Below are 7,820 nucleotides of genomic sequence, written 5' to 3' on the forward strand. Positions count from 1 at the left end.
TTCCATTCATAGTCCTAAACACAATATTAAAACAAACACAGATAGCCCTCATGGTCTGTCTTCTGTCGGTCTGATCTGTCTGTACTGTGCTGATCGTCGTCGTCTGTCTGTCTGTCTGTCTGTCTGTCTGGTCTGTCTGTCTGTCTGTCTGTCGTCTGTCTGTCTGTGTCTGTCTGTCTGTCTGTCTTCTGTCTGTTCTGTCTGTCTGTCATGTCTGATTCTGTCTGTCTGTCTGCGCGTCTGTCTGGCAAACCTTAGATATACATGGCATTATAAAAATAAATAATAATATCATGCATATTGCGAGTAAACAACCTCGGAATAGAAAAGACAAGAGTGCGTCTTCCAGCCCACCAATAATTACATATTCAACACCTCCCGGTTAGGAAATTTACCTCAACATATCCCCTGGGAGGAAGCAGAGTGACGACACCAGCTTTTACCGGTGCAAGGTGACTACATAGCAAGAGAAGGCGAGCGGTCGATGCATTTGACAGTGAATGTACCTGGAAAAAGTTTTTCTCGACCAGCAGATGGACTGAATTAATGTTCGGATTATCGATAATCTTGTATTAAAAGAAGTTAATAATTCAAACATGAGCATAAAAACAGTATTATAATAAACATGAATCTAATTATATGTATTTCACAGTAATCGTTAAATGCTTTTTCAGTCTTCCTCTGCGTTAGCATCTGATGACAAAGGCACAGAAAGAAGCACACAGGAGTTTTCTGTGAGGGGGTAGTGGTGGTGGTATCCAGAGGAGAAACTAAACTCATCTTACTGAAAAATGTATTTGTGGCGTTATGCTCCATCTATTGGAATTATGTGCAACTGCAGCTAGTCACTGGAATAATGTGTAATTCCCTACTATAAAGTAAGTCAATACGTCAGAATTGCAAAACATTAAAATATTTAGTTAGGTTACCACTTAACAACCTAAAAATCACAAATCATATGCTTCATAAACATGAAAACTGACATAAACCAAAACATCCATACAGTATTATATTAGATGTATTTTAAAAAAATATATAATCTTCTAATATGAGCATGCAAGCAAAGGGTGAGTAGCCAGTAGAAATCGTGGCCCATTTATCAAACGGCCTCCTACTCAAATCTTGCTCGGTACAATATGAAATTATTATTCTTTTTGGATAGAAAACACTTTCTAGTTTCTAAAACAGTTGCGAATTATTGCTCGAAGTGAAACAGAACCTTCTGCAGCACTTATCCTGACCAGAAGTGAAATGTACAGAATCAGATGCTCCTTTTCACTTGATGCCTTACATTGATCTTGACACTTAGGAGTCTGCTGACAACTCTAACGCCTTCCTATTGAGTGTAAAGGAGATGTCAGAAGAAGAAATTTTGTGCTCATCTGGCCTGATGTGGAAAAAACATATTATCTCCTCTCTGACAAAAGGATTAGCCTATGGATTATGAAAACAACAAAATAAATGGGAAAATGGGAGAGGAGAAATGACTAGAGACAGTGTTGTTTAACTCACTGACCATGACCCATGAGTTCTTCTTACCTTTGTTCAGTAGAAAAGTCTCCCTCTCTGAACAGTATAGGAGGCTCCATAGATTGGTGACTCTTCATGGACACACAGCTGGGTACAGGGGAGGCTGGTCTCTCCTGCTTGATTGGTCTTCAACACCACAGAGACACCACAGAGACAAACATTACATCTCTCATCTACTCTGAGCTCAGATGGGGAAACATAAGACGAGTTTCATTCCAAAATGCTATATATCCATTTTCAGAAATGTTCGTAAATTAGATGTTATTGTTTAAAGACATTCTGAAAGAGGTGTGTTTTTTCACTATCTAATCATGGCACTCGATTGTTCAATGACAGACAAGTATTTGTTTAAAATCTATCATTTGATATTTTCATTTCCGAGAGACAAATAATCATGCTTTTTTTCTAAATGCTATATATCAGTAGTACTGCTAGGTTTTATAAAGTAATAATATATATCTGCCTCACTCTCAGAGAAATCAGTAGTACTGCTAGGTTTTACACAGTAGTAATATATATCTGCCTCACTCTCAGAGAAATCAGTAGTACTGCTAGGTATTATACAGTAATAATATATATCTGCTTCACTCTCAGAGAAATCAGTAGTACTGCTAGGTTTTATAAAGTAATAATATATATCTGCCTCACTCTCAGAGAAATCAGTAGTACTGCTAGGTTTTACACAGTAATAATATATATCTGCCTCACTCTCAGAGAAATCAGTAGTACTGCTAGGTTTTACACAGTAATAATATATATCTGTCTCACTCTCAGAGAAATCAGTAGTACTGCTAGGTTTTACACTGTCAAATGTGACCGACGGTTTTGAAATTGTGTTTCCACATTGGATAATAGTAGAGACTCAGTGCTAGAAAATAGATATATCATACACTACAGTTGAGGAACAATGGGAAAGTAATTCTGATTTGAGAGATGATAAACTTTCTCACTTTTGAGAAAATGTCCTTTGAATATTTTGGTACCTACTGGAGAGCTCTCTTTTGTCTACAGGGCTGTTACTTTGGCAGATAATGTCACCCATCTAAATAAATAGTTTTTTATATAAACAATTTACGATGTTTTTAGTTTATGTCAGTTTCATTGTTTGTTATGCTATAAATTGTTATTTTATGGTTGTAAGTGTTAAATTGAACAAAGATATTTTGCAATTCTGAGTAATTACTACTTTAGTAAGGAATTACACATTATTCAGTACTACTGCAGTTGCTACATAATTCCAATAGATGGAAGCGTTAGACCACTAATGACATTTCAGAAGATTAGTTTAGTTTCCTTCCTGGATACACCACCACTCCCCCTCACAGGAAAACTCCTGTGTGCTTCTTTCTGTCCCTTTCCACACCGCTAACGCAAGAGGAAGGACTGAAAAAGCATTTAACAGCTTACTGTGAAGTAATATAATGATGATTCATGTTTATTATTACCTGTTTTTATGCTCATGTTTTGAAATCATACTTCATTAATATAACGATTATCAATAAGCCTGAACATTAATTCAGTCGCCTCTGGTTGAGAAAAACGTATTTTCCAGGTACATTCACTGTCAAATTCATCAACCAGCATCGACCCGCTCTGCCTTCTCGAGCTAGTAGTCAACTCAGCCCTGCTAAAAAGCTGGTGTCTTCACTCTGCCTTCTCTCTCTAGTAGTCAACTCAGCCCCACTAAAAAGCTGGTGTCGTCACTCTGCCGTCTCCGGGGGCATGTTGAGGTAAATTTACTAACCGGGAGGGTTGAATGATGTAATTTATTGGTGGGCTGGAAGACGCACTCTTGTCTTTTCTATTCCGAGGTTGTTTACTCGCAATATCAGATATTAAGATGTTTTTTATAATGAATGTATACTAAGGTTGAGGTTCTGACTAGTGATTATTTACTCGGGGTTCAATACCTGCTATAGTCACAATTTTTTTGCTCTCCCAAAAGCAACGCAGCCCTAATACAAGATATATAGCTAACTAAAGTAATGAATGACCATTTTAGAAAATCATGGGCATTAAGTCTGTGGTTGAATGCTATTTTATGTTAATCACATATGCTGTTGTAGTCCTACTAACTGATGCTTGTGGCTTATGTGCAATCATTGCAAATATTTAGCAATTAAAAGTAATTTATTCTTTTTTTTCTTTTTATTTTTTTTTGTTTGGAACTGCTTTGGTTTAAGTCTTGGCCAGTCATATTGCAATGAGAACTATGTTTCTAACTAGCCTCCTGTTAAATATTATAGCCTTTTGCTAGTGTGGACATCATGTTTTTATTCAGGTTGGGTAATAGTAGAGCAAGACATAATCCGCGTAAAGCGAAATCTTGTGCTGCAGAACACCATATACTTGGATTGCTCCTTAATAAACTCTGCCAGAGGCTCGCCCCAAAGTAGAGCAGGGGGGAAGCGAGCACCTTGATCTTGTGACCGTCAGGGAAATCTGTAGAGTTAAGTCCGTTAAGTAGTACAAATGGCATTGTGAAGAGTTAGTGATTTATGATCATTAGTAAAGATTGGGCCCATAGAACTTTCTAAGACTGAAAACAGAAAGCTCCACTGCACAGTGCACAAAAGCAACAACAAGGTACACATGGAATAACAAATACAGTAATAATACAGTGGCAAAGTCTATTACAGTGAGTGGCATGAGGTAAGATAAGGGAGTTAATTCTTATGGCGTCAAGAGGGCAGCAGTGTAGTATAGCTGGAGAAGTGTGCCCATTTCAAACGGCCCTCCTTCAAATCTTGCTCGTACAATCATATGCAATATTATATTCATTATTGGATACGAAACATCTTCTAGTTTCCTTAAACCGTTTGAATTCTTTTCTAAGTGAACCAAACTCTTCTTTGCAGCCATTTCCTAATCCGGAAGTGAGATTTCAAAAATGCGAGGTTTTTTTCAATGAAGCTTGTCTATAAGGGCATGTAACTTGGGCCATAGAAACACGTCTACGCCTTCGCTGGGTGTCATGCGGAAGTGAGAGCAGAATATGACTTGATTATCTCGTTCTGGGTTGAATCCACCTCTTGGAGTGGAAGGTCCGCATTTTTTTTTGTTTCGGAAGGCGAGTTTGACTGGGAAATCGCCTTCTGGAACCGTCGTTATGGGTGAATATGATCTCCCGGTGTCGATTGTACTTGATACAGTCACAATATATCCTAAAGTATGTTTTTTTCAATATAGTTTTAATTATATTATTGAGAATTTATTGGGCTTTAGACGTGATGCGTTGGGAGAATTTTTTTCAAGAAGGAGAGGTTAGCGAGCACGGCCAGTTGTGCTTGCTAATCAGAGGGAAATAGTTCGTTCTGGATCAAATCAAGAAGTTCTGGACCAATGGACACTTTCTACATTCTGATGGAAGATCAACCAAAGATTAAGAACCAATATTGGGATGGCATTTCATTATTGTTCGAGCTGTGCTATCGCTATCGATTACTTGGAATCATGCTGTTGTGTGTTAGGCCAATTGCAGTAAGCTAATATAACGATATATTGTGTTTTTCGCTGTAAAACATTAAAAAATCGGAAATATTGTCTGTATCTACAAATCTTCGTCTTTCATTTCTATACACATATATTTTTCTAATGTTTATATAGTAATTAGTATGTGACGTGGTGTCTGTATTACTCTGGCTACTCCCGTGCTATTTCTGACTGTAGCTATGATGGTAGCATCAATGTAAACTGATTTATAGCTCAAATATGCAACATTTTCGAAAACAAATATAGAATTTAATGTGTACATGTTATAAGGATGTCATCTGAGGAAGTTGTTTCTAAGTTTGTTTGGTTGGATCTTGGTTAGTTAGGTTGGCTTTGTGCATGCTACCTGTGCTGTGAAAAATGTCTGTCCTCTTTTGTATTTGGTGGTGAACTAACATAAATATACGTGGTGTTTTTGCTGTAAAACATTTTAAAAATCGGACACGTTGGCTGGATTAACAAGATGTTTATCTTTCAAATGCTGTATTGGACTTGTTAATGTGTGAAAGTTAAATATTAAAAAAAAATAGATTTTGAATTTCGCGCCCTGCAATTGAGCTGGATGTTGTCATAAGTGTACCGACGTCGGGACAGCCCGCCTAACAGGTTAAGGCAATAAATAGGCTATGATGGAGAAGTAATTACATTATAGCAATTAAACACTGTAGTGATAGATGTGCAGAAGATGAGTGTACAAGTAGAGATACTGGGGTGCAAAGGAGCAAAAATATATAGAATAGATAACAGTATTAGGATGAGGATGAGGTAGTTGGATGGGCTATTTACAGATAGGCTATGTACAGGTACAATGCTCTGTGAGCTGCTCTGACAGCTGATGTTTAAAGTTAGTGAGGGAGATATGAGTCTCCAGCTTCAGTGATTTTTGCAGTTCGTTCCAGTCATTGGCAGCAGAGAACTTGAATGAAAGGCGGCCGTAGGAGGAATTAGCTTGTGGGGTAAGGCAGCTTACAGACATTGGGGAGGCAGCTGAGAATTAAAAAATAATGTCATGTGTCCAGCCTACTTGAGGCGCCCCGAAAATAATATTCAAAAGATTGTTCCATGGACACACAGGGGTTAAACACTAAAGTTACCGTCCATCTAGTGAAGAGAGGTTAACCGGACAGAGGTAGCCAGCATCCGTAAACGAGTGAGGGAGGATAGGATAACTAGGATGCTGCTGGTATAGTAGCTAGCTAGCTTACCAAGCTGTACCGACTAGCTTGGCTAGCTAGCTGGTCGTTCTGTACCTTGTCTGTACCTTGTCACAAATTGAAACAAGAATAGAGAGTGAAAAGGATCTGGCTACACTCATACTGTCCCTGACCGTAAAGAAAAAAGAAAATTGAACAATAATCTTCGTTGTCTCATGAACTTCGTCATTATTCCCTCAGCCAACTCTGCGCGTAACCTGACAATATTATATTTTTTATTTAACTCTTATTTTCAATGACGTCCTAGGAACAGTGGGTTAACTGCCTTGTTCAGCAGAACGACAGATTTGTACCTTATCAGCTCGGGGTTTCGAACTTGCAACCTTTTGGTTACTAGTCCAACGCTCTAACCCCTAAGGTACCCTGCTTGACGCCACGCGGACGTGGGCAGTTCCAGAACGCCGATATGAGCATTGCAACACAATTAACCCAATGTTTTTGGTTGTTTTATTCGACAGAATATAGTATTCTGTTAACTATTGTGTGTGTGTTCTACTGAGGCTGGGCCTCTATGAGATAGCACTGACAGAGGAGATTTACGATGTCTTTGGGTGATAAAACCTAAAGAGCATTCCAGAGAACATGAGTTCATGTTTCTGCTCTATACCGAGAGATGGTTCTAGTTTGGAGTCTTAACCTTGTGACCATTCTATGTATCTGTTGTTCGTCATGTATGTTGAGAGGGGTGTATCTTGGCTATAAAAGACCTTTGTACTTTTGTCTTGCCACCCTCAACGGATCATTAGAAATGGTGAATCGTTGACAAGTCATTGCTATTGCAAAGCTCTTATTATTAAAGATTTAGTTTAATTATAACTCTGACTTGTGTGATAAGTTGGTCTCTCCTCATTTGATAGTAAAGAAATAAACCACCACACACTCAATCAACTAAACCCAGTCTTTACTGGGTTTAGAGAATTGGTCGTAATTGGTCGTATAAGTGCTGAGAATAAAGATATTTTACCCTTATGGGTATAAATTAAAGCTATGCATGAAGTCTCTAGTCCCACCTAGTCGGCGGATATTTAGGACACCTCGTGAGCTGTCCTAAGTAGTTAAGAGTTAACAGCAGGTGTCTTGATAATACCTACTATGGCAAAGCTATTTAGAGTTGTTAAACGGGTGTGAAGAGTGTGTTGATATAACGGTAATATTGTCAAATTCTGCTTGTAACAATGATCAGAATTGGTTAAAACAATATGCATTCCATTATATTAGTCAATAATTAAGAGGAGGCAAAGTGGTTGTGTCGTGTGAAAATTCTATCAAATGTCTCACTGCAACGAGTACAGTCAGGGTGCCGTGGAACCCCTGCAGTACCTCCACAGACCCCGGATTGAGAACCCCTGTAGTTACCTCCAACAGAACCCCGGATTGAGAAACCCCTGCAGTGCCTCCACAGACCCCGGATTGAGAACCCCTGTAGTACCTCCACAGACCCGGATTGAGAACCCCTGCAGACCTCCACAGACCCCGGATTGAGAACCCCTGCAGTACCTCCACAGACCCCGGATTGAGAACCCCTGCAGTACCTCCACAGACCCGGATTGAAGAACCCCTGATTTAGCAGATGCTCTTATCCAG

The 7,820-nt window shown here is 38.8% G+C and overlaps 1 pseudogene; it reads right to left on the reverse strand.

The window, feature by feature from the left end:
• LOC112073160 (uncharacterized) overlaps positions 1-3,254 on the reverse strand; it is a 57,162-nt pseudogene extending 53,908 nt beyond the window's left edge.
• Between the last annotated feature and the right edge of the window lie 4,566 nt (positions 3,255-7,820).

This window comes from Salvelinus sp. IW2-2015, unplaced genomic scaffold (genome assembly GCF_002910315.2).
Source record: "Salvelinus sp. IW2-2015 unplaced genomic scaffold, ASM291031v2 Un_scaffold2171, whole genome shotgun sequence".
NCBI classification, from domain to species: domain Eukaryota; kingdom Metazoa; phylum Chordata; class Actinopteri; order Salmoniformes; family Salmonidae; genus Salvelinus; species Salvelinus sp. IW2-2015.